At 41.1% G+C, this 25,060-nt stretch overlaps 1 protein-coding gene across 1 annotated transcript in view; it reads right to left on the bottom strand.

The window, feature by feature from the left end:
- The window catches only part of LOC310882940 (uncharacterized protein), a gene marked incomplete at its 5' end in the record, with an annotated part of 146,725 nt that overhangs the window by 54,773 nt on the left and 66,892 nt on the right, over positions 1-25,060 (bottom strand). The window contains 3 exon segments of the mRNA XM_083802429.1: positions 10,179-10,243; positions 12,826-12,935; positions 15,365-15,431.

The following is a 25,060-nucleotide window of genomic DNA, read 5'->3' as shown; positions in this document are numbered from 1 at the left end:
TTCCAGCTCATCTTTTCTAAAGCCAAAAGCACCCTTTTACTCCTCCAGCCAAGTTCATCACGCAGTGCAGAGAGTTTCCCATCGTTACTGAAGGGGATCACTGGGTGAGAAAGAGGGAAGAAGAAAGGGAAAGGGAGAGGGAATGGGGGGAGACAGTGCGGAAGGAGAGGAAAAAGAAGGGGGAAGAGGGAAGGAGAGAGAGGGAAGGTAACAGGGGAAGGGGGAAGAGAGGAGGAAGGAAAAGGAAAATAAGAAAGGGAGGGAGGGAGGAGGGAATAGAGAAGGGAGGGAAGAGAGGGGAAAGGGAAGAAGAGAAAGAGAGAGGGAGGGAGAAGGAGGGGTGCGAGCCAAATGCATGGCATTCAAAAGAAGCAGCTTTCAAAGGCTTTGGCTGGGATGCAGATTTGCAGAATCTCTGGACCCATAATTCCCTGGCATACAAAGCTTGCTGGAGGCATCAATGTGCCCAAAAGGGGCTTGCAGAATAAACAGCAGATAAAAAAAATACACAACACAACAATCCTATGAATTAAAAATGAAGGCAAGGGAAACAGCTGTACTTCCAAGCTGCAGGTGACCTCATTGTGGAAGCTGCGCCACAGCGAGGCATGATCATGTCCAGTAGTTCTGAAATAATAGGTATTGACAATAATAGCTGGGAGGAAGAATACATCCCCTATCTATATTAAAGAGTAGGTAATTGCCCATCTCTCCTGCCAGCTGTATTTTAATCCAGACCCAAATTACTCAGAACATTGTTATAAACTTTTATGATACAGCATCTCCTAAAGCCTCAATTGATACTCCTACCTATTGTGCCTGATACTGTACACGTACTAAAAAATGCACTGTTCTCACTCAAAGCAACCAGAAGGATCATTACTCACCAAGATTTGCCCAAGGTCACAGACAGAGTCTGTGACAGAATTGGGAGTGGGGTCCACATCTCCTCAGTCCCAGCCCTGTGCCTCAAGCAAGCAGCGACTTTCTCCCCTGCTTTCGAAGCTTATTGACATGCGCAAAGCCTGCACGTGAGAAACAAGAGAGACCCCCCCACCCTGTAACTGAATCCATAGATTTGGTTCTCCAGTTAATAATTATCCCCAACTTCGATTACTTTGTACTTCAGCAGAGAAGTATCCTATTACATCCGATAATTAAAAGTAATGCAACTGTATTGAATGAATTCTGTTGACTCTACTTTACATATGGGAAACGAAGTCAGAGGGCAGCAGAATTTTCTTCAGTGTTCCATAAAAAGTCAAAGGCAGAAGACAGAAACAGGTTTTATACATTTGTGTTGAGTAATACCAAAGGAAAATGTTTCTTTCACCAGTATCGTCGGCATTATTAAGCAACTGATAAATGAGGATTAAAAATAATGGACAATAAGGTGAAGAACCATGCGAAATTCCGACATCTTTGTACTCTTGAGAAAGGATGCAAAGGAATGCCCAGTCTGGTAAGACCATATCACTTTCCAAAAGTTAGCCATTAAACTCCAGTATTGAGGTCAGCGTAATGTTAAATCCAACACAAAAGTAGGTTGATTTGAATGGCCCTCCAGCACAGCTGCAACACCTCTGATGGGTTTCCTCTGACACAAAAATTAACAGGTAGGTTAGTCCTGAAATGCTTCAAAAAGAGAGGCTGAGAAACCTTTGGAAATAGTTTTCTTGGTTTAAAATAACCATTTTCTGTGGATATAGAAGAACGTCATTCAGAATGGCAAATCTGGAAGCTACTGGGTAACGGTCAACAAACAGAGCTGGTCCCTTTATGAAACAGCTATCAGCAAGCAAGATGCCACTTCTTTCCAGAAGCAACTACTACTAAAGCACAATATTCTGCTGCCTGTTGCTAGAGCCGGTAAGCAAGTTTAGTCATTGTGCCGATATTACTGTCTTTCATGATCCCAGAACTGAAGCTAAATTGAAAAGGTCCCATAGCACTACCCCTTCCAGAAGAATTATAATTTCCAAGGAATCTTTTGCTGGAGAAAGTGGGGCTTTTCTTTGTTTTCGAATATTGTTTATTAAACTTTGTTGACTCTAATGGGCTTGTTTTCCTTCCAGTGTAACTAAATAACATAGGATTCCTCTGCCTGAAGAGGAGTCTTCTTCCAAGAAGAAGGGTAAAGCAGGACTGTGATGTGCTACAAAGATGACAAAGAAATTCCAAGGGGACAGAAGAGGTTAGCAACTGACATGTTTAAGGCGAATTTCTTCCTACAAGGCTTAAAGGCCCAGCCTTTCCCTCCTCCCTGATGCTTACATTAAATATCATGCAGTTGAGCTGGACGATCCAAATCAAAACATGTGAACTTTTCACTCAAAGTATTCTGACATATTTTACAAAGTTCTAACCAGACTCTGGGAGACGGAATGCAGAAGGATCGGAGCACCACCAGCTCTCCGTATTGGCAGAGAGCCGACAGTAGGGGTAAGTTTCACCATTTCAAAACTTCAAACTTCTGTCATTTACTATGAAGGGAAACAATTCCACAGTAAACTAACAGGGATCAAGAATAGCAGCCCACATCCTTGTTAGCTGGCAGCACTTCATTGAACTATCTCTGTCCAGATACTCATGGCAACGGGTGGTGTAAAGGAAGCAGACCTATGGCAGTAGATTTCCAACTGTTTTAGCCTGCTGGAGATAGGAATGCTTCAAAATGCACAAAATTCAATGATCACCATCTTCTGAAACACGTACTATGTCACGACCTCCTCTGGAACGAAATAAAGCAGTTTTTTTTGAAAGCACATTGCTTTATTGTTCAATTTTTAGAGAAGAACATGACAAAGAATTATAAGCCCACATGGGAATATGAAACAAAAGCAGTCATTAAAAATTGTTGGTGAATTGGTAGTTTTTTATTAGAGATAATTCCAGAGCTATTTGAGAAAATCAATTACAACTGCAGTTCCTGTGTGCAGTGCAGAGAATGGAAATGGTCTAGCTATAAGAGGGGCCTTGTTTCCTTCAGAAAACGACTGTACATGTACGCTGGAGAGCATGCTGCAGCTCTGTCACACGGGCATTAAAAATAGTCAGAGATCACATACCACCAAGCAACAGTAATTTGCCGCTACCAAAATAGTTTACAGTATTTAAAAAAAGCTTAATCTAGAGATAGTTCTCTTGGCAGCACAAATCTTTCTAGTGCCAAAAGAAAAATAATTTGCATCCCTGGTGTCAATGGTAATACTACCATGTTGCCTTAACGCTCCAGGAGATGCAGCCAGCTCAGCACTGCTTTCAGAAGGAAAATCTTTGAAAATAACATGGAGAATGAAATAAATTCACATTGCAGTTGCATCAGTAATGAATCTGACACCAGAAGGCAGTGAATCATTCTTTAGGTGAAGCATTTATCTAACGAAACATAACCCTGTTTTGTTTTGTTTTTTTAAAATTTCAATCTCCTGTTAACAGCCCTCCAAGAGTTAAGTTTTCAAGCCTATGGTTGCCTTGGTACTGTGCTCTCAGCTGTGATCAGCAATATGTAACAAAAAACAGTACTTAAGTGGATTTTTTTTAAGTATTCCCCACTGTAAATGTGTAATTAATTAGCCTTCCCCTCCCCCTCTGCTCACACAATCAGACCCTCAGGGACCCTCCCTTCTTCTTCCTATCAAAGTCAGACAGTGACTGGGAACTGAATTATTCATTCAGCTGGAGGTGGAACATCCATTTAAGTGATTGAAACTTTAAGAAGTCTTGCTGCTATTCCGCAACAAAAAAAAACTTTAAAGAGAAAAGTAGAGCCCAACAGGAATTTGGAAAGTTCTTTTTTTCTTAAGCCACTTGTTTGATTACACGAACAGTGCACGTTTTTGTGAATCGAACCTACTTGAATGAAAAGGAGGGCTTGCGAGAACGGCACGTAAACAGCAGCACCTGTCACTCATTAAGAAATACTATGATTATAAGCATTAGTTAAAGCTTTTGTTCCAATATTTCTCGTTGAATATTCTTTGCAGTAATCGCTAATTTTATGCATACTTTACTGGAAATACATGGCAAGAGAATTTCATATTGACATCACAGAAAATCACATTAAGATACCTATTTAGTTCTCATTATCATTGTATCAGAGAACCTCACGCTAAAAATTACGTTCAGCCAGTCAACGAACAAATTAACCATAATTAACAACACTTTATAGTACTTCTGATTAGATCTCAAAGTGCTTCAAAATCTTTAATTTTCTGAATATTTCTGTGATATCAGGCAGTGCTACTACTCCTGTTTTAAAGCTGGGCTGTGAAGCACGGTATCTGAACCTGTTTCATTCTGTGCAGTTGGGGGAAGTTTCTCATGCCCTAGCAAGCAGTGCAGTGGGACATACGGCACACTCTGGCCGTAACCCGGAGCTAAGTGAAGAATCAAGATGTGCCTCCTAGTTCTGGTCTACAGTCCCAGGTAACCCAGCCAGCCTGTGCCACAGAGAGAAGCCAGCTGTGCACAACTGGAGCCTGACACTGGAGCGAGCGCCATAATCACCGGGTGACCACCAGGTCACACACTGGAGTTTGTGTTTGATGTACTTGCGTGCAATGTGATGTGTCAGCTCTGAGTAATTCAAGTAGCGAATACAAATTCTGAAGACTGTGATTACATGAAGTACTGTGTTGCCAGTACTTAAAATTTTATTAGCAATACCATAATATGTGCTATTTCTCTTGAAGATGCAGCTGCTTGAATGTCATCTGAATACCTCAGCCTTTATTAAAAAGTGTTCTATTTTTAAAGTCATGATTATGCCACTCATGATTTTGAAGTACAGGCTTGTGCCTTTATTAGGATAAGATTGGCAATACTGAACTTAAAAAAAAGAAAAAAGAAAAAAAAAGAGAGGGAAAAAAAATCCCCAAATACTTGAAGGTATTTAAGAAAAGGGAAAAGCTTGAAAGAAATAGGTGGCAGGATCCCTCCCTTAAGTCTTGCACCACCCAGCCCATGGCACACAGGTGCAGGAATGACGCCACAGGCTGACACAAGTGGGCACACACAGAAGCAGCACCGAGAAGGAGCAGAAGCCCTCAGCAGTTCTGTGTGATGCTGATTACTTTGGGCTACCATAAGCAATATTCGGGACTACCTAAGTAAGCCCTCTGGGTTCTAGAATGCAGAATGGAGCATTCTGGTAGAAAAAAAGGCTGCTGAAAACTACAGTATTCCCACCGTTGTTGTCAAAACTGGAAGTGGCATCGTGCTGAAACACATCAGCCAGGAGCCAACAAAAGTGTAGAGCATTGCACACACAGCACCATTCGGTGCTGCTTTGCACCCTCACAGCCAGGAAGTCTGCTCCTGCCTCTGTTTCAACCCTGCGACTGGTTCTATCCACACAACCTCCGTTGGAGAATCAAGTCTTTTATTTCTATGACTCTTTTTTGATCTAGATTTGAGTGGCATCATCTTCTTGAGTAGAAGCACCACTTGCTTAGAGCGGAGTTTTCCGGATAGTTTTCTTTCTATGAATTGCTCCATCAAAGGACTGTCATAACAGACTGTTTGCCAATTTGAAATCCAACAGTTTGTCTGGTGTAAGTGTTAAAAATGTTGTCTTGGCAGTTTTTTTTTTTATAAAGTGGTTTGATTTTTTTTCTATTTGCTTCTCCAGTATGTCAAGGAAACTGGATCATTTTAGTAATCAAACCTGCCTCTTTCTTTCACTTCAAATAAAACCCAACACTTAACCTCTGAATTCAGAGTGGAATCTTATATGACAGTACACCTTTAAGTATATAAACTCTACAAAATTCATCTCTTTTTTGGCTGAAACTTATGGTCATTGCTAGTAAAATACAGTAAATTGCTTTTAAGCAAGATACACATGTTTTAAGTACTAGGAATGAAAGATCTGAGCCTAAGAGTTTGCCTAGACTTTAGTCTGTGAGATAAAGATCCTCTGTGATGACTCGAGTCAGGTTCTTTTCCATGATCTTTTATCTCATTTACCTTTTCACTCATTACAATCATTAAATGACTAAAACTTTATGGTGCAAGATGCAAGAATACTCACATTGTGCTCGTGGCCTCTAAAAAACTCTAAAAAATGTTTTTTTCAATTTCAGTTAGGGTTCTCTCCACTGAACTTGCTTTCTCTGATGACCCAGGATATTTCTATCGAAACCAGTGCTAGGTTCATAATTTCATTTGCTCATTCATCACTTCATCACACTCATCACAAGAACAGAAAAAAAGAATTAGATTTTAATATCCTAAGCTTCCAAAAGCGAGAATCACAGACACACTGATTTTAGTGACCCATTTGTATCAGGACTCACTACTTAATCCAACCCAGAGCACTTTGACTATGTAAGCAGCTACAGCCACGGGTGTATCTGTGAATCACACCACTGTTTCCAAGAGAAAAGCTTGCTTAGTTGTTCAGAACCAAAGTGGTATGGGACAACAGCAATTCTTACAAAGAGAGAGCAGAGTATGGACCTCAAAGAGAAGAATGCTAAACCTGTGTTATCAGCAAAAAAGAGTGCCGGAGAGCAATGGCAGCGTGCTGCTCTCTGGTCACAGCACAAGGCAGGGACGCACGGCAGGCCCAGGGCCAGCAAGTTGGTGGTGCTGAGGCAGGTCTGAGCTCGAGCCAGGAGCGCAAGTCAGCAAGGCAGGATCGGGTCCAGAAACGGTAACCAGGATCTGACAAAACCCAGCAACTGCCAGGCAGGCCCGCAGTGACAGGGCAGGTCCCAGCGCCCGCCAGGAAGCCGGGTTGAGGTCACGGTCCGTGAGGGTACGCCGCAGTCTGCAGGTACGGCTGCACCACAGCTCGAGCAAGGGCTGGGTGCTGGGCCCACAGCTGAAATGGGGCCTCGGGGCTCACGGGTGGAGGAGTGGGGGCACACCGTGTATTAAACAGCTTACCCCTCTTTTACAGGAACAGTTTCAACAGTGTAAATCAAGAGTAGCTTCGCTGAAGTCGTACTGGTGTAAAACTCACGAGACTGAGGTAAGAATCAGGCCTCTGGAGACTATGCAAAGCAGCCAAGAACCCTTCTCGGAAGAGGATTCTCTCCACCTACTGGGAGCACTGCACGGGAGGCTCTAGCACACGGTACAAGTTTGTGCGTGCATGTGCAAGTGTACCTGTAGAAACTCAGCCTGCGTGATGGGTGCGGGCAGAAATTTCTGACGTTACAGATGCTCTGTTTGCAAGTTGTTTGGATGGCTCGTGAACCAGGTGCCTGCCTCAACCCCAGGAAGCGCATCCCTTGCCTCTCCCCCCGCGCCGAGCTGTGGTGGCTGCACTCTCACTCCCTGGCAGGGCTCTGAATGGTGACGCTGTCATGCTTTTTGCAGTGGGCTCTGTGTGTGCTATTTCTTTTTAAATGATTCATGACTCCCACTTCTCACTTCATCTGCCTTTGTTTTCCTCTGCAGTGCAATGTGTCTGATACATGGCAAAACGTGCTGTGCTAACGCCAGCACTGTGAATGGTTATACATTAATGTCAAGGTAACAGCGTCTGCAGATACAGCGCCGTGATGTAAATGGACTTGAGAGGGCTTGGATTCCTCTTCTTTGGCCTTGTAAAATTATACAAAACAGGAATACAAACAGCCTCCACACTGAATCATGCTTCCTTTGGCACATACGTTTTTTTCTTTTCCTAGTGTCCTTCTGAACTCATCTTTAGCAATAGCCCATCCTAGTGCTTTGCCACATTCCTACCTCTTGTGACAGGGAAATCCAGATGTCAGTATTTTTCTTCACCAACTTTCATATGTCTTTACAAAGAATCAGCAACCCTTTATACTGATGGAAAAACCAAGGCACAGAACCAGAAAACACCTTGGCTAAAACCATTCCGGAGGCTAGTGGAAGAGCTAAGAATAAAATTATGATTTCTCGATGTTTAGTCTGATGCTCTGTGAATTGGACTGCCTCACACTGAGAAGGTGCTCAATGATCAACTTTATTTATATATTTACTACTCAAATATGGCATGTTCTCACATCCTTTATTTTCACGTTAATTGTGTTGTGGATCTTCTCCACCCACCCCCCATTTCCTTTGGTACATTTGTTCTATAGCTATTTGTGCGGAAAACAAGCAATTTCTGCTCCACCTGCTCGTAAACACAATGAGAGAGAGAACACTCTGTTACAGCATAGCCACTGCCTTAGCAACAGATTACAGCATCACTGGGAAAGGAATAGAGACCTTCTGGGGAGAGAAGTGCCCTTTATCTCCCTGAAGAGCTACGGCAGGCAAGTTTTGCCATTAATTGTATTTCCAGCAACCCCCAACCCCTCCAGCTTCAAGCAATAAGTAGTTGTAAAGAAAGAAGGTAAAAACTGAGCACAGAGTTTGCTCCCAACACTCAGAAAAGACTAAGTGAGGTTAGTAAAAGATGGTGAGTGAACAGATTGGCTTCCAAATAAAATACGCAGACCTGTATTTGAGAACTCAGGTATGGGGGTATGTAAATAAATCACTCTGGCCACTTAGCCAGTTGGTATCAAAATGTCTGGCAAAAGGGGAGTAAACCACAGCCCTTTGCTGTCATATTACTAGAAGCTCATACATCTGGAATCAAAGTCATGAACACTCCTCTCCCTTGTGAAAAGATCCGTTTCAGATAAGTGGAGCAGGCAAGTAACACGTTTGGTTATGTGCATCAAAACCCTTTCCCATCATGTGCATCCTTATTTATCGTTCATGTGACAGGGTGGGCTGTACAGGTTGTACAACTGGCCCTACAACTGAACATGGGGACATGGTATATCATCTTCAGGAAAGAGGACAGCAAGAAGCAGAAAGCCTGTAACGACTAGTTTGGCAGGCCGTATCTGCCATACAGGGCCTAGGACTGGCATCCTTGATATACCCTGTCAGAAAATTAATCAGGACTTGATGGACAGGTGAGCTCAGGGGCACTTTACAGTATTTTTAGAAGGGCAAATATTTAGGGGAAAGGAAAGGTATTTGGTTTTAGCCTTCTCCCACTCCATCTCTGCGTGTCGTACATTCTAGACTGTGAGCTCTGCAGAAGTGAGGACGATGTTTCTGTGCTTGCAGTAATAACACAGCCCTGATCCTGAAAGAGGTCTCTAGATGACAGAATATAACCATGTGATAATAACTTCTAGGTTTAAAATGAAAGAATGGCCACCTACATGTGGACTCAAAAGGAAGACAACAAAAGACAGAACCATACCTTCTGCCTTGGATTCCAGAACCCTGAACTAACAATTCCAGAACCCTGAACTAACAAACCAGAACAACGGGATAATGATGAGTTATATAAAAGGTCAGTACTGAGGTAGAACAAAAAAGCAGGCTTTTTTTTTTTTATTGTCTGGGGATTAGATGTTTCATTAAGCTGTCTACCCATATTAGAGAATTAAGTCAATTATCTGTCTAAGGATTTTGATGCCAAAAAGCAAACGTCTGGGCTTATAGCTTCTCTAGTGACTAGATATGACTAGAAATATGAAGCAAACTGTGGAAGAGGTAAGAGGACATATTTCTCTATGCTCTGGTTCTCATGTGAGTAATGGAAGATATAGAAGGAGCTACAGAAAACCTCTGGCATGAAAGCAAGAGTAAAAGAGATCTCAAGAGGACAGTTAAATGGTATGTCTTGACAGTTCTGATACAATACGGTGTCTCCACAAATACATAATACAAACAATGAAGGTTTTATAAAGTCTGGCCACAAAACTTTTTTACAGACAATAACCTGGAGATGCAGCCACTTTACCAAAGGCATACAGCAATGATGAAGTAACAACTAAGCCGTTACCTACCTCTCAGACCTTTTCCCAGTCCACTGTGCCATACTGTTTTCTATGTGATACACACACGCAGCATGAAGCATCACTTACAAATCTATCATTTACAATCTGTTTTTTTATAAAGCACCTAGAATAAATTTCTATTCATGGACTGAGAATGGCATTGTGCCTGCTCACAAGGACATTAGGACTGTCTCACAAGGAGATAGATGTCACATGGGTACGGATTTGCATGGGCAGCCCACATAACTCAGCAAGTGCCATCTTTCTGGAGGAAGTCCCTCCTCTGACGCATTGACACCACCTGTCTCTTTACACTTGATGGCATCTGTTGGCATTTTTTATGTGCCAAAGCATTAATATCAGAACAGTACAGGAAAGGAAGATACCGAGTTCTTGGTTACTCACATCTTAGATATGTCAAACACCTAAGCTGTACTACATCAGGGAAGTAGGCCATCCGCTAGCATCACCTGAAAGCAAAACACAGGGGACAACAAGTCATGCATTTGTCTCCACTGTCTAACGTGCTGCTTAAAGAAATCTGAGTGGCAAGGATTAAAATGCTTTGTCATGGGGAAGATGGGCAAGGAAGACAAAATTAATTTAACAATAAAAAGGAAAATAATGCCAGGGTCAGGTACCAGATGGGCAGTACAGAAATCCTTGACTTGTCCCCAAAAACAGCAAAGCAGACAAGCTTTCCTGACATTGCTCAGTCAACCATGAGAAACCACCAAGAAGAGGCAGATGGTCATTCCATCTCTAAAACTATTTGGTCCTTGGCCTCTGCTGGGAATGTATGTTGAGGTGCCAATTATTAGCACTCTGAACAGTGGCTTTTCTGATCCAGACAGACATCCATTTAATACTGTACCAAGTTCCATAAAACTCGTTTAATAAAGAAAGCCAAAAATGGCAAAGAACCAACAGGTTTTGGTAAACATCCAAAATAAATAACTATAAAATGCAAATACCTTGAAAAATAAAACAACAAAAAGGTAAGTAGGACTAAGTGACACCATATAGTTGATCAGCAGTTCTAATGAAGATGATAGATATTATTATTTGAGTCTCCTTTTGTATTTTATTGGCAAGAGCAAACAGTTCGGAATCCCCTAATAAACCCCTAAACAAAGAATATAATTTGAACAGATATCAGAGATTTGAACAAGTGTTGCTCTTGTCAACTGGCCATTTTGAAGCTGTCTCTGCATTTTTGTTAATCTGTGTTAAGGCTTGGTTCCAAACCCCTTTAAGTCCACAGGAGTTTTTGAACTGATGCGGTTGACCTCTGTGAGCCCTGGACGTGTAATGGCTGTAATAGTCTGAGAAGAAGTCTTCTGTGATTTCTGCAGTCAGCGAAGGCTAATGTCCATTCATGTTGTAACTCAGTTTTGTGACTACAATATTATTTAACTACCACGAGCATCTCAGTGTCCTTTAACCAAATCTGAAGCCTCTGACTGCAATACTTTTGAAGCATCTTGACAATTGTTTTGGGAGCAAGGTGATGGCCAGGCCGCGTTTGTTTCTTCATCCCTTTTGAAGGGAAGCAATGTTGCTGGTATTCAGTTACCAAAAGTCATGAGCACTGCTCTCTGCTGGTTGTGAAATGACTTTTTCTGTCACAGTCCACTTCCCTGTGGAAGGGCTCCTATATGAGAAATATGTTGGCACGACCTAGCTCCCGGCAGGGCAGTCAAGGAGAGAGGGTGAACGCAGAGCACATACCCATGTCTCACTGAAACACTTGCAGGCTGGAAACAGTCATTTTACCGTACATGGCTCTGTGCATGCCTTCACCAGTAAATTACACACAACTACATTCTTTCTCCCATGAAATACCAGAGAAGAGCTAATGCTATTCAGTCAGGAAAAGTAGCAAACAGGTAAGCTTGCGCTACCCTTTCCCATTTATAATTTACAGATAAATAGAAGAGTGCAGCCTCCAATGTTGTCAATATGGTTCCTTTCAAAAGCCACTAAAGTTTGCAAAAAAATTAATGAAAGAATGTGAAACAGACCTCACATTCTGGTGCCACCTGTCAAGCCTGTCCTTGTGTGAAACTGCTGAATAAGTCAACACTCCCCAGTTTTTACTTTGACAGCAAGGCATATTGCAGTGTGCTGTACTTAGGGCTGCACCTTAAATCTATCTGTGAAATGAAGCTGGTATAGAATGTGGCAGCCCGTTTATTAACTGGTTCCCAGCACGCCAAGATCTATGTTGACAGCCTATTGATTTATATGTGGGGCTTGACAATTTGCTTTTGACCAATAGTATGCAGAAATCTTCATATCCATTTCTTTAAGAGATTCTGTCTTCCTATGCTGCTGCTACAGATATGGATGCTCTGAAGGTGACTATTCCATGGATGGATCCATCCTCTTCTAAGCAGCAAAGAAACAGCTATTAGCTGACCTATTAGGCATACTGCAATGCTCAGTGGAGTAAGGTTTAACTTTTTATATAGTTTATTATTACAAGGTACATGAGAGTATATGAGGAAGTAATGCTGTTATACCTTTGCCCTCACTAATTTCCTACACTTTGGGCCTCAGAGCTTGGTGTACGGGAATTATGTATTAGTAGATACAACATGACTTAACCAGCAGGATGGATTTCAAGTGATAGACAGAGATCAGGTCTTTTCCTTACAGGATAAAAAAAAGAATCGAGGTCGCAGTGCTTTGCTTGGGGAGAACTTTCCATTGTCTATTTAATGAACAAATGGTTAATAGCAAATAAAGGCTTGACTCATATGAATTGCCAGGTAGCTTTACATCAGATTTAATCTCACAAAAAAAAGCAGCAATAGTTGGGAAGATACAAAAATTTCACCTTCTGTACAGCACAGCTATCTGACCACACACTTGGGGGTTTTTCAGGTTTCATTAGACCATGCTCAAGTCTGTGATGCTGAATTTTCACTGGGGCTGTAATTCAGTCTAGCCTGATTAATGCTGGTTTGGATTTGAACAAAAATTCAGTAATACAGAGGCTTTATTGACAGAACAAACATTTGCAAGGAGAGAAGAGGAGGAAACCTACCTTATCTGCTCTCAGTTATCAAACATTGAGTGGTCATTAGCAGCGTATCAGGAAAATCAAGCTACTTCACAAAACAGCATAAATTCATTCTGAACAAGACTCTGTAACTTCTGCAAAGAAACAAGGAATATATTAATTAATGGCTTTAGTCATAGTACTTCTGTTGCTAGAAGATGTTGAGACAAATGAGTAAACAGAAGAGCCTTGGGAATGTCACGGTAATTTAAAGTACATAAACCTTCAAAGCACTGCCTGTGATAGAGTGATACATTGTCTTATAATTGGGCAATTGCTTTCATTCCATGATATAATTAGCACACAATTATGGTTATGTGAAAAATAGTTCCCTCTCCCTCCTTTCCAATTTATGCCTGCTTAATCTAAGTAGAGGACCTATCTTTTTGCTACACTACCAGTAGGTCTCCTTTATCTTTACCTTTCAGCTGCAGTAACGTCTCTTACCTGACCAATGCAATGATCAAATATTCAAGACAGGGATCAAAATCATGTTATTTGTATAAAATATTTGGTCTCATTATTTTTTTCCACAGCCTAAAAATATACATAGTGCTGCGACAACAGAAAGTTAGGTGACTCATAGCACAAGCACTAGTAATCAATGCAGCCAAAACTGCAGCAGAATTTATATGCTGCAAGCACACTGCACGTGATCTCTGTTTAAGGCTGTGCTATAAAGGCCGGTTTTGGCTACAGAATCTCTTCCTGAGAGCCAGTGTTCAACCAGAAGTGATTTGCTGTGAAGCAATGTGAAAAAATTGGGGGCTCCAAACAGCAGAAATCTCTCCAGTGCTAGATGGAGACAATACGTACAGATCTCCCACTGAATTGTATCCCAGCTGTTACGCTACCAACTCTAGTCTTCATTTTTACTGTCCAAACTCCTTAAGTTGTCACCACTCATAAAGGGATCATCAGCCACAAAGAAAGGGCAACGAGCTGGGCAAAAAAGACCCTTTATCCATCTGTAGACCCAGACCCAAGCTACCTAATTTTTCACACTGAAATGGCTGGGATATGCCTTCTTACATCTGTTTGCTAACAGAAAGTTTAAATCCTCTGAGAAATATGAGTTTATCTGTATATCTGTGGACTGTGATAAAAAAGAAATGTTATGAATCATCTAAGTGAATTTTCTTTTGTGAGATTTTCAGCTTTGCACACTTAAATGGGTTAAATAATTCAGGTCAGAATCCAAATGTATAGGTGCTATACCAATCTGAATAAGGATCCTGTGAAAACATTTCTCTTCTCATACCGATGAATAAACACTCTGACTTACTAAAAGTACCTCTCCACTGGTATTTGAAATTTCAAAATGACAAAAAAAAACCAAAAACAAAAACATGTATCATTGCAAAGCACAATAAATTAACCAAAACCTCTATGATTATATGGGTGTAAATATGAACTGGCATAAGAATCAGGCCAGTATAGATCGGCATTGATGAGTACACACACACTTTTACCAACACTCCCATTGCTCATATGCATAGAAAAGTCTTTCTCCACAATGCGTTATCTACAGATATTCCCCAAACTGTCCTTTCTCTCTGCAAACACATATGTGTGTATCATTAGACACTCCTTTTTTTTTCCCATAGCAGTTACTTCCCACATATATTCAGAAAGAGGGGGCAGGCACATACATAAATTTAAGGGCAGAAAATGCACTGCAGATGGAAAAGAACAACAACAACAAAAACCTCTCGCATTCTCTCCAGTCATTCCTGTGGGAGATATTTATCTATGGGAAAAGCATTACAAACTTTAAGTAAATGAAAAAAATATATATTTTCATAACATTTGGGAGGAAATGCATCTTAATGGCTAGGGAAAATTGCTAGAGAAAAATAACAGCAGCTAGTGAGTTGAAGGAACTATATTCTCAGTGACAAGCAACAACAATAGAAGCTAATGCGAGTCATTTGTAGAAGGAAAAGTGAATAGCTGTGGCATATTTGCAAAGAATATATGGCAGTTTACCAAAGGCAAAGCTCCAAGGAATACCAGCTGGGACATGAGAAGGGAGCTATCAAAAGAGGAGGGAGGTATAACAGCATCATGGAATGGTTGGCACCACTTCGTTAAAGCGTTTCATGAAATGAGACATAGCTGCTCAGAGACAGTAAATCAAGGTGTTGGTGTCACTAACTATGGCTCATGGCAGGTGGCCAAGGAGTGTACAAAATAGAAGCACATGCGTGTGTGTGTTTTTAGCATGTTTCAAATTGGCAAATTTACCAGTTATTAAACCAAAGCAGTGAATTGGATTTCATTCTTAACTAGTCTTCTGTTTTGATCAGAAAGCAATTACTTCTAATAGGACTAAAAAAATTCAAGTCTAAGTAGAACACATTCCATGTGTGGAAAATTACATCCTACTGGCTTTGTACTTTGACCTTATTATCTGAAGACTAGGATGGCCTGTTGTTTTGTGCATCAGCCTTGCATCTTAGCAACATACAGGGCTAAAAAGCTCAGTAAATAAGAAGGCATCCAAAATGCCATAGTAACATACCATTTATCCTGATGCCTGCAGAAAGTTGATTTCCATGTCTGGATCTGTCTAACTGAGGAAGCTGCCTCTGCAATTAAAAAAAAAAGAAAAAAGGTAAATCCTAAAATTTGAAGAAATTGATCGATAAGCTTATTTCTAGCTGAATACAGATTTTAAGTAAAAAATAAAAATTGTGCACAATTTTCATATTGCAAATAGCATTAAATTGAAATTCCTCAGTATTTTGTTAACTTATTGAGGTGATGATTGTGGTTATTAACAATTTAGAATTTGAAAAGGTAGCCGCTTGGATTTGCACGTGGTAAAACTTATATGCCTTGCTTCTTTATGTGGTGTTTTCAGATGTAGCAGGTTGCCATTGCAGCACTTGTAACAAGTACTGTTAGGTGAAGGATTCTTTGTTTGGCTAGAGGACCTTACATATGATCTTCAGTTTTTCCACTTCTAAACTGGTAATACTGATAAATGTGCTGTTCTGTGAATACAGCAATCAGATATTGGAAAGTGTATTGTTTGCAATCTCTTCCAGGAGAAACCTGCTCCGTAAACTGTCAGACCAACTAATTCTTTCTGAGAGACAGCAACTTGTTTTTTTCAATACACAGATAGGAGAATTCTGGTTGCTACCAGAAGATGAGAGAGATGTTTGGATGTTTTCAATGAATAATCTACTTCGTGAACTACCAGTTTGCTTACAAGAATTAAACAACCTTTAACATTTGTCTGGGATCTGCACTGATAGCATCCCAGAACTGTACGGAAAATGCTAGTTGGCTTACATTTCATCCTTTTTCAAAGGAGATCATGACCTAAATGAAACAAAATACTATGGATACAGGTAGGTATCTCAGAAACTCCATTCCAAAGTTCTGCTCTAGGTTACTAAGTCTCAAAGAAGGGGACACAATTTGCACAGGAAGGTCAGTCACAAATTATATAAATGATTGCAACTCAGATCTAAGCGATTACAGTCCTAATCCCCTACAGACAACAAAAAGAATAAAAACCCTAAATAGAATAGCACAGAACTAAGACAGAGAGATCATTTCTGGGATCTGGTATCTATCACATAGCTCCTTCAATACCATTCTTCTGAAGGAGTTCTTGTGAACCCCTGCCTTCACCCTTGAAGGCCGATTTGTCCAGCTTTATCGCAGCGCCTGCAAAGTGAGAGGGCATTGGGAGGACCAGTCTGAAGGGCCAGCATCACCACTTGCTGAAGAGCCCCTGAATTAAGTTTACAGGAAAGACAAACTTGAAGTGTTTTAGAGTCATTCCACTGCCCTGTATTCATCAGGAGCTGTGCCTTCACTACAGAGCATCACAGAATCTGGCCCAGGGACAGCAGCTCTCCAAACTAAAATAACCAACACGCTCAAGTCCACTTTCACAAGTACGGAGGGTCTGGGTTTTGTGCTCCAGGACCTCGGTGGCAGTATTTTTTGTCACTTCTTAAAGAACATTAGCAACAGCTCTAGGATTCATCTTTTTCTTCTTTTTTTTTTTTTTTCCTTCAAGTTTCACTAAGGGGCTCAAAAATTGCAGCAAATAACTTGGAAAAGATAAAAAAGAATCCTGTTGCTCTACTTATTGTAAGTACGGTGCAGTTCAGTATAATGTGATAATTAGTCTCCTGGAAATCATTCCTCAAGTTCATACTGTGATATAGCATGAAATAAATCTGAGCCAACCATACAGTTCTAATTCCAGTATGCTACAGTCAACTGGTATGTTAATTCAATTAAAATGAGCTTGTTGGTGAGAACAGAAGTTACAATGGTGGGGGGAAAAAGGAGGGGGTAAATTCCATAAGTATTAGTAGAATCCACTTCATATTCACATCTACAACTCTAAATTACAGATACAAGATCTTTGTTCAAATTACTGACAAGGTTACCAGCTGGAACTTCACACTCAATTCAATTATTTTATATTGTACCTTCAGGCTCCATTCCAAAGTGACTCTTAAAGAATAATCAGACTTCTTCAATAGGCAATCAAAATGAAATTACTTTTTGTAAGTACAACAAGGTTACAGACTTGGTGCAGTCTATAAGTTACATGCTACTAATTTTCAGTGCTTTAAAATTTTTACTCTGAATGTCTGTGATGTACAGGCGACAGCAGCCAGGCCAGAATCTCCTCACAGTTTCAGCTTAACCTCTTGTGTTTCCGCCGTATCTTGCACAAATAGGCAGAAGCGAACAAAGAAATCACGGAACAGCTGGAAATTCTGTTTTATATTGTGACTACATACAAAAGCAGTCCTTGACAGAGTGCTCTCCTTGTGACAGGCGTTAGGCAGACGTAGCCCATACCTATAACCCAATAAAAATTCTTGTAATTGTTCCTTAGCTTTAACTTCCAGGGAGTGCAATCACTTCAATAAAAATATAAGATGAAATGAATTTTAATAAAAAATTAAGGTCCAATTCTTCAGAGTTTGATTTTGAACCTTTTCAACTGATGTCTATGGTAAAACTCCCACACAGTTTTCCTGCTTAGGAGAACTCCCATGAGCACACAAATTGTTGTATCTTCCTTATCAACATTTTCTAATATGATTCTAGGTATTAAAAGCCTCCTGTCTCTTTCTGAGACAACGGAGGACGACAGGCCTCCAGATCTACATTCAATTTGTGAAATTTAGAGGAAATAAAGAAACCTGTGAAGAAAAAGAAAGTAAAAAACTCAAGTGCTTCAAGACTGAAAGGTGATACGTTGATAGTAACACTTTACTCCAAGCTGGATTAATAATAATTAAATGAAAATTGTCTCTGATTTTGTTTGACACTAAATGGACACCATATTTCTAACCAAACTAGAAAGATAAAATTAATAATTGTATATTATTTTGATATAAAATCATTAATCTTACTTTGACAGTGGCCAAAAATAGGCTGAACAGTTTTCAAAGACATTGCCTGTCCTCCCACACAGTGCTTTCCTTCATGCCAGCAGCTGACAAAAACAAACTCATCTTCCTAATACATTTAATCTTTGGAAATGCATTTTCAATAAGGGAACTCATTCTTCCTGTTGGTCCACTAATAAACAAGTTTACTGACAACGAAAGATCCACTTCTTCGTCCAACTGGTTGCTTGCATAGAGGCTGGGTCAACAAACTGGAGAATCTGATCCTTAGCTGTAGAAAAAAAAGAACATTTGTGTGGGGGCTGCTGGGTGCTGGTGCTGCAGATGAGAGGTGGCTGAGGTAAGACTCGGTGTCACTTAGTTTCCCTGACAGAAGACAAAAGCAATCATGCAGTCAGCAATACTTTGTCTTATGGCTCCAGAGTGCAGTTTACAATGCAACTGAGAACTGGAAGGAAAAAAGATAGGTTAGAGCACTCCAACAATGCTCTTCAGCAGAGCAACCCAGTACTGCACAGAGGCCATGGAAATTACACGGCAGGAGAGCAGTGGGGAGTGGAGGCAAAAAAGGAGGGTTGAGAGGCAGCAACAGCACTGCATCTTCTATAATCGCAGGGGCCAAGGCAAGTGGTTTGTTTCAATGGGAAGGAGAGAATAATATGCAAAAATGAATGCAATTGGCCAGGTGAGGTAAAACATGCTGTGGTCTTCATTCTGCTCGTCACCAATTTGCTCTACCTTCCTTGGCCTCAGAAGGTTTATTTCAGCTTTACATCACTCTAAGAAGTAACTGTTCTGGGTCTTTTCTTCTTCTTTTTTATTTTTATTTTTATTTAATATTTTTTTCTCCTTCCAGCCTATACAAATACCAAATTCTCTATCGTCTTGTACCAAACCACTCGCCTGCTTCTTCTGATTGTAATACTGGTCTATAAAAGATATCAGTTCTCTTTAAGGCCTTGTTTCTCTCTTCTAACAGTTATCGCAGAATTCTATCTTTTGCCGTTTAGCTACCTCCACAAAAACAAAAGTTAATGGCAACAACTTTTGAAATTGTGTATTTTATGATTTTATGTATGCAAGCTGATTTAGCAGGAGAATAGCAACAAATGAGAAATGGCAATTAACACTCCCAGAGCAAAGCCTGTTATTTCTCATGTTCTTCAACCCTTCTCTCACAAAATGCTTTCAGAAAGAAGGCAGCTGATTCTAGCAACCAAGGCTACACATTTCATAATTCCACTCTATTGCTTTTCTGAAAATGAAAATATGTAGGAAGAACATTTCAGTATAACTAATTAGCAGCCTCTGTGTCCTCATCCTTGTTAATTCAAGGGACCTCTCTAAAAGATTCCTCTGGGAGAGTTCCTGCTGTTATAATTTTACCACCTTGTTCAAGCCCAGACATCTACTTTGAAGCTCTGCAAGGAATAATTCCCATGAACACAAAGGCTGAATATCCAGGTGTTATTTGAGAAATTGCCCTCATCTTCATAGCGGAATTTAGCGCATACTCTAAATAATAGGTCAGGATATGGAGAGTTGCAAAGAATTGGAAGAAATATTCTCACCAGTCTGTTCAGAAGTAACCATCTGAATGCTGCTGTGGCTTCAATCCTATAACTCCCCTCTTAACGGTAACAGAAGCTGAGCCCCTCTGCAATATTATTCCTAATTCTCTCTCAACTTGTCCTTGAGTCATCACAAAATGACTCTTTGTGTCGAGCATCATCAACTCAGCTGCTGTAAAGCCCCATGGAAGCGGAGAGCTCTGCGCTCGCCCCACCCTGAGGGCATCTCCTCTAGCTGGGGTGAGGGGGCAGCAGTGGGGAGGCTGCAGATACTCCCAGAGAATAGAGGGAAATCATTTCCCACTTTTGGAGAGAAGGTCTCTTCTGGAAGGCTTCAAGAGCAAGATCTGCCAACATGCAAGATGAAAAAGCATTGCCAAATTCTCGAGTTTCCTTTGTGAGGAGGCTCAGACTAGAGCCTGATACAGAAGCAGACTAAAAGATCATCTTCCTTGTCCACCCCGCAAAGTATTTACTGATTAAAACTATGCGAGAATCGTGCACAATTCATTTGTTTATGCACTTCTCAATATGTAAACTTCACTTTTCATATGGTTTTGTTCCTTTCAGATGTGCTTTATTCCCAGGTATTCTGAAACGGTCTTAAAGTTACTTCAGCAGGTGTATTGGAGATACTTACTTTAAAGTGACTGGTTAAAAATACCACAACAAAACAATGTTAGTTTTCATAAGCAGGTTTTTCGATTAAAAAAAATATTAAATCAAACTAAAAAGCACTCATTGTCCTTGTATTTTCTCAACAGAGAAGAGAGATTTTTCCTGACTTTTTTAAAATGTTCATTAACCAGAAAAATCCAGCAGTCATCCAAGCCAACTCCAGGTAATAAAATGATAATGTTTAAAAGATTTAGTTGTGAATTCTTATTCACAAAATCAGAACCAAATTGATTCTTGAAAATGAGCACATGCTCCTCCAGAACTAATTCTTTAAACCAGTTTCTCTCCATGTAGTGATAGAAGTGTTTTCCTCATCTTTATGTGCTTGACAAACTTGTATCCCTTCTGCTCTGGCAGGGGGCTGGGGGCTCCCTTTGCTGTTTCAGTCTTCTGTGGCTGTTGGTACAGATCCACTGGGAACAGAGAGTTTTGATAAGATCCAAAGATGCTTCACTGTTGTGGGAGTTCCTCCAAATCAATTATTTGCAAATTTCAAACCTTTTGAAACTTGTCCATCATTAATCTCTGAGATAACATATCATGGAGCAATATCTGCCTCACGTAGATCACACAAACGGAGGAAACATCTGTGACTGTGCTCCTAAATAGTCTTTGTTCACTGCTACTTTGAACAGTCCTATGAGCACATTTGGGTAGGGAAGAAGAGCTTAGTCAAACAAAAAAATAAATAAAAAAATCTTTGGTAATGCAGATCATTTCTGTAAGCTCCAAATCCCTAGGGACTTCTGGGGCCATTGCTGCCTACTTTCAAGCAAGCCAAATACTCATTTTTCTGTGCAGTTTATCCTTGCTATCTTAGGCAGGCCAGCCACCAGATGCTCAGAAATACTCATTCCTCTCCAAATTAGTTCACCTCATTTCAGAGCCAAATCATTCACTTGTCTATTTCCCCTTTGGCCTTTGCAGATAATGGGTTCTGCTATTAGTCAGTCTGGGGGGAATTCTTACTCCCAGTATGAAAAAAAAATCATTCTGAATTCAAACGGAATTCATTTTCCTAAATATACTACCAGAGTTGCCACACTTTTGTCTTAGACTAGTAGATCTGGGTGTGCTTTCAGCTGAGTACAGATGAAAGATGACTTTAAAATGCAAAAAGCAAAACGTGCTGGTTTTCATTCAAATACATCTTGAAAAGAAATAGCAATTTTTCTCTCTCTTTTTTTTTTCCCCCTTTCCTTTTACATCCAGGGTTTAAAAAGGTAACATGCAGTGTGGCAGGCAGCTAGCAAGTGAAAATGCAACAGCAGGCAAGGATCAGACCTTTACATTGGTGCAATACAGCACGCTGCAGCAGCGATAGTCTGCAGCCATGAGCCCAGAGGTCTGAGCCCTGTACTTGGCACTATTGATACCTTGAGGTATCTCCTGGAGGGACTTACTTCAAAGAAATTATTTGAAAGACTCACTGAGCCCGGTTCCTTCTGCTTTCTAGGCACAGCTCAGCAAGTGCTGCCGCGGAGGCCTCGGGGCCAGCAGCGCCAGACGGGATGTTTGCCTTGTGAACAGAGGCCTCGGGGGCTTCGCTCAGGGGCACGGCAGCCTGCGCTCTGCTGAGAAACACTGCTACAGTCTGTGGCCAAAATTACCCCTTTTTAAACTTTATATATACTCTTTTGAACTCTTTCACAAATCAGGCCCTGTGCTTCATGCCCGGCGTCGTGCCACGTGCCTCATTCAGCCTACATAAACCTATGGGGCTGGCTTTAATCTGCTTTCCCAGCATCCCTGGGTTCGAAAATGCATCTACCACGGAAAGAAAGAGGGGATGGAGTGAGAAAAAAGAAGTCAGAGCACAAAGCAAGTTCCCTCCCGTAAATCTTATTCGATGCAGATATGAGGGCTGACTCAGTTGTGCAGTCCTCACCCCTTCACCTCAGGTGCTGGGATTAATGGGGGACTGTTTTTCCCCTTCTGATTGCGTAAATGAGGAAGCTGTTGACTCGCATGGTACTGGAAAGACATATGTGCTTCATTATCTGGATTCCTTGTATTGTTTCAGCTTGTTGTTGCTGGCTGGGAACACGCAGCCTTGAGCTGTTCCCATTTTTAAAATGCACTTTTTTCTGCCCCGGATTATTGCCAAGTGGAGATTTAAGTACACTATTACTTTTATGGAGGACTATTAAGAGTTATTAGATCCCATTAGAGCAGACTATGCTCTTAAAAAAAAATCCTTTATTTTTGAACAACCATTTATATTCATTTAAATCTGACAGAATGTTTGTATCAATGCAAACACATTTAATTATATCTTAGATCAGCAAGAACATTTCTTGTTTATTTTTTAAAAATCTTTTATTAGTCTCCCCTAAAGACTTCATTCTACTTACGTAGCTTTAAAGCAAGTCTGAACTGTCAGGGATGCTCTGTGTACGGGGGGTTCTGACATCGCTGGCATAAGCAGGGTTGGAGAAAGGTGACCAGAAACTTAATTCCAGCAGAACCTGTACCTCTTTTTTTTATTAGGTTCAGATGAAATCCTCAGCTCATGGACACTAACATATCAAGGGGATTCTTTGTATCAGTAGAAGTTGGATCAGACCCTACATTACAGTAGGAATATGACCTAATATTATTGGCAGAAGTCACTACCAGTAACAACTGCACATAGCACCCGTTCCTGGGTGGTTGTGATTATTTAAAGACAGGATGAATGCCTGCATTAATCCCTGTTTTGTTCCAAGCTTACTTCATGCCTTCACTTCTCTTCACAGTGTACATCCAGTTCTCCAAGTTTCTGCCCATCACTAGTTTGTCTCAAGTCAATTTCAAATAAAGCAAAGGAAATGTCTCAAAGGAGTATAGAATTCTATGTGCTGACACTGTATTTTCTGAAAAACCTCTGACAGAGTAGCTCTGCCTGCATCCCTTCCCTTACAGCAGCATTTCTTGTAAGCACCAGTCTCAGAAGTCCAGACCTACGGGTTTGATCTGCTTAAACTGTAATTTGTATAACCCACTTTGGGAAGAATGCTAGGTCTTCCTGGAAAACATCCTTCCCTTCCCTTCCCTTCCCTTCCCTTCCCTTCCCTTCCCTTCCCTTCCCTTCCCTTCCCTTCCCTTCCCTTCCCTTCCCTTCCCTTCCCTTCCCTTCCCTTCCCTTCCCTTCCCTTCCCTTCCCTTCCCTTCCCTTCCCTTCCCTTCCCTTCCCTTCCCTTCCCTTCCCTTCCCTTCCCTTCCCTTCCCTTCCCTTCCCCGACACACCGAGGAGATGACTAAATGCTGCCACAGGAGGGAGAAAAACAAACAGGAAAGAACTCAAAGGGCTGGGATAGGGCTGCAAAGCAAAAGGCATAAATCACTCAGCTCTTCCCTCCCTGAGCTCTCCTGCAGCCAGCACATGCACACCACCTCCCTTCTGGATGAGGCTTTGGCATGAACGGCAGATCCCATTAATGCTCCTTCATGTTACCACAGCAGAGCAGCGCTTGGCAAGAGGATGCAGGATACTCCCTCAAGAAAACTTTGAAGGAACAGTGCTGCACGGCTGAACTAGGTAGTGGAGGGGAGGGAGGGAGGGAGAAAGTGGGAGGGGGAGAAATATCCTGGCCCAAAGAAGTGGTTATGTGGGGAATCGTGTTTGAAATGGCTTCGCAGAGCATAAAACAAGTCCAGGATTAGAAATAATTGAAAAACATGTGTGCCCCTGGAAAACTACCTGTAGGGAGTTTGTGGAGGAAAGAACGCAGTTCCTATTTTTCCTTTCCTTTGAAAGATTGGCTTAATGAAACAATCAGCCACATGAAAAGGCAAGGAGCACAATTCTCACATATGCTGTTTGACTTTTTTCATTATTATTCTTAAAGCATGCTCTACGAGAGGCAGTTGGAAGAAGAGTAACTGCCTGAATCACAGCTAGCCGGGCTCAGCTTGGTCCTGCCTTACCTCGGTCCTTTTGTGCTTGTTTTTTAAAGCCCTTAGGTTTTGTCTAGACTAGGAAAAGGTGTTTTATTCAAGAGTTATAGTTCAATTGAACTTGTTTAAATAAACAAAAGCCAACACTTGAACCACATGAGGATTGTGGATTAGCAGCTCTAGCTTAGTTTAAGGGGTGGAATAGAACTAGATTAGGTAAACTGTACTGACTCCTTCCATTTTCCTAATTAGATAGGCCTTCAAAGTGTTTCACAAGTGACAGATTGGGAACCTAAGCAAACTTCTGAACACAGGATGGGCTCCTTCCACCTGCTTCTCCCCTGCAGGAGCAGGAGAGGAAGAGAATCTCAGCCTTTGTACACTATTCGACCTTAACCTGTCCAACTATCTACCTAGATACTTGGCTTTTATTATAAAGTATTTGGGCATTGTCTACTGAAAAGCCACTGAGGAACTGAAAATATTCTTCCAGGTGATTACTAAACATTCTGGCCACAGGGCTGAGTCCCACTTGACTTCTGTCCTGCTGGAGTCCTAGCTCAGGGAATCATTCGGTTCTTCCCACACGGAGGGACAATGCAATAGGATTAGCCTTTTCTCCACTGCTCCTTTTTGTTTTGAAACTGCCTTTCAGAAAACGGACAAAGTAGCTAATAAATTATTCTTCTTATG

Source organism: Anser anser, assembly GCF_964211835.1.
Source record: "Anser anser genome assembly, chromosome: 17".
Classification (NCBI taxonomy): domain Eukaryota; kingdom Metazoa; phylum Chordata; class Aves; order Anseriformes; family Anatidae; genus Anser; species Anser anser.
The sequence above is the reverse complement of the archived record's forward strand: the minus strand, read 5'-3'. Positions and strand labels throughout refer to the sequence as shown.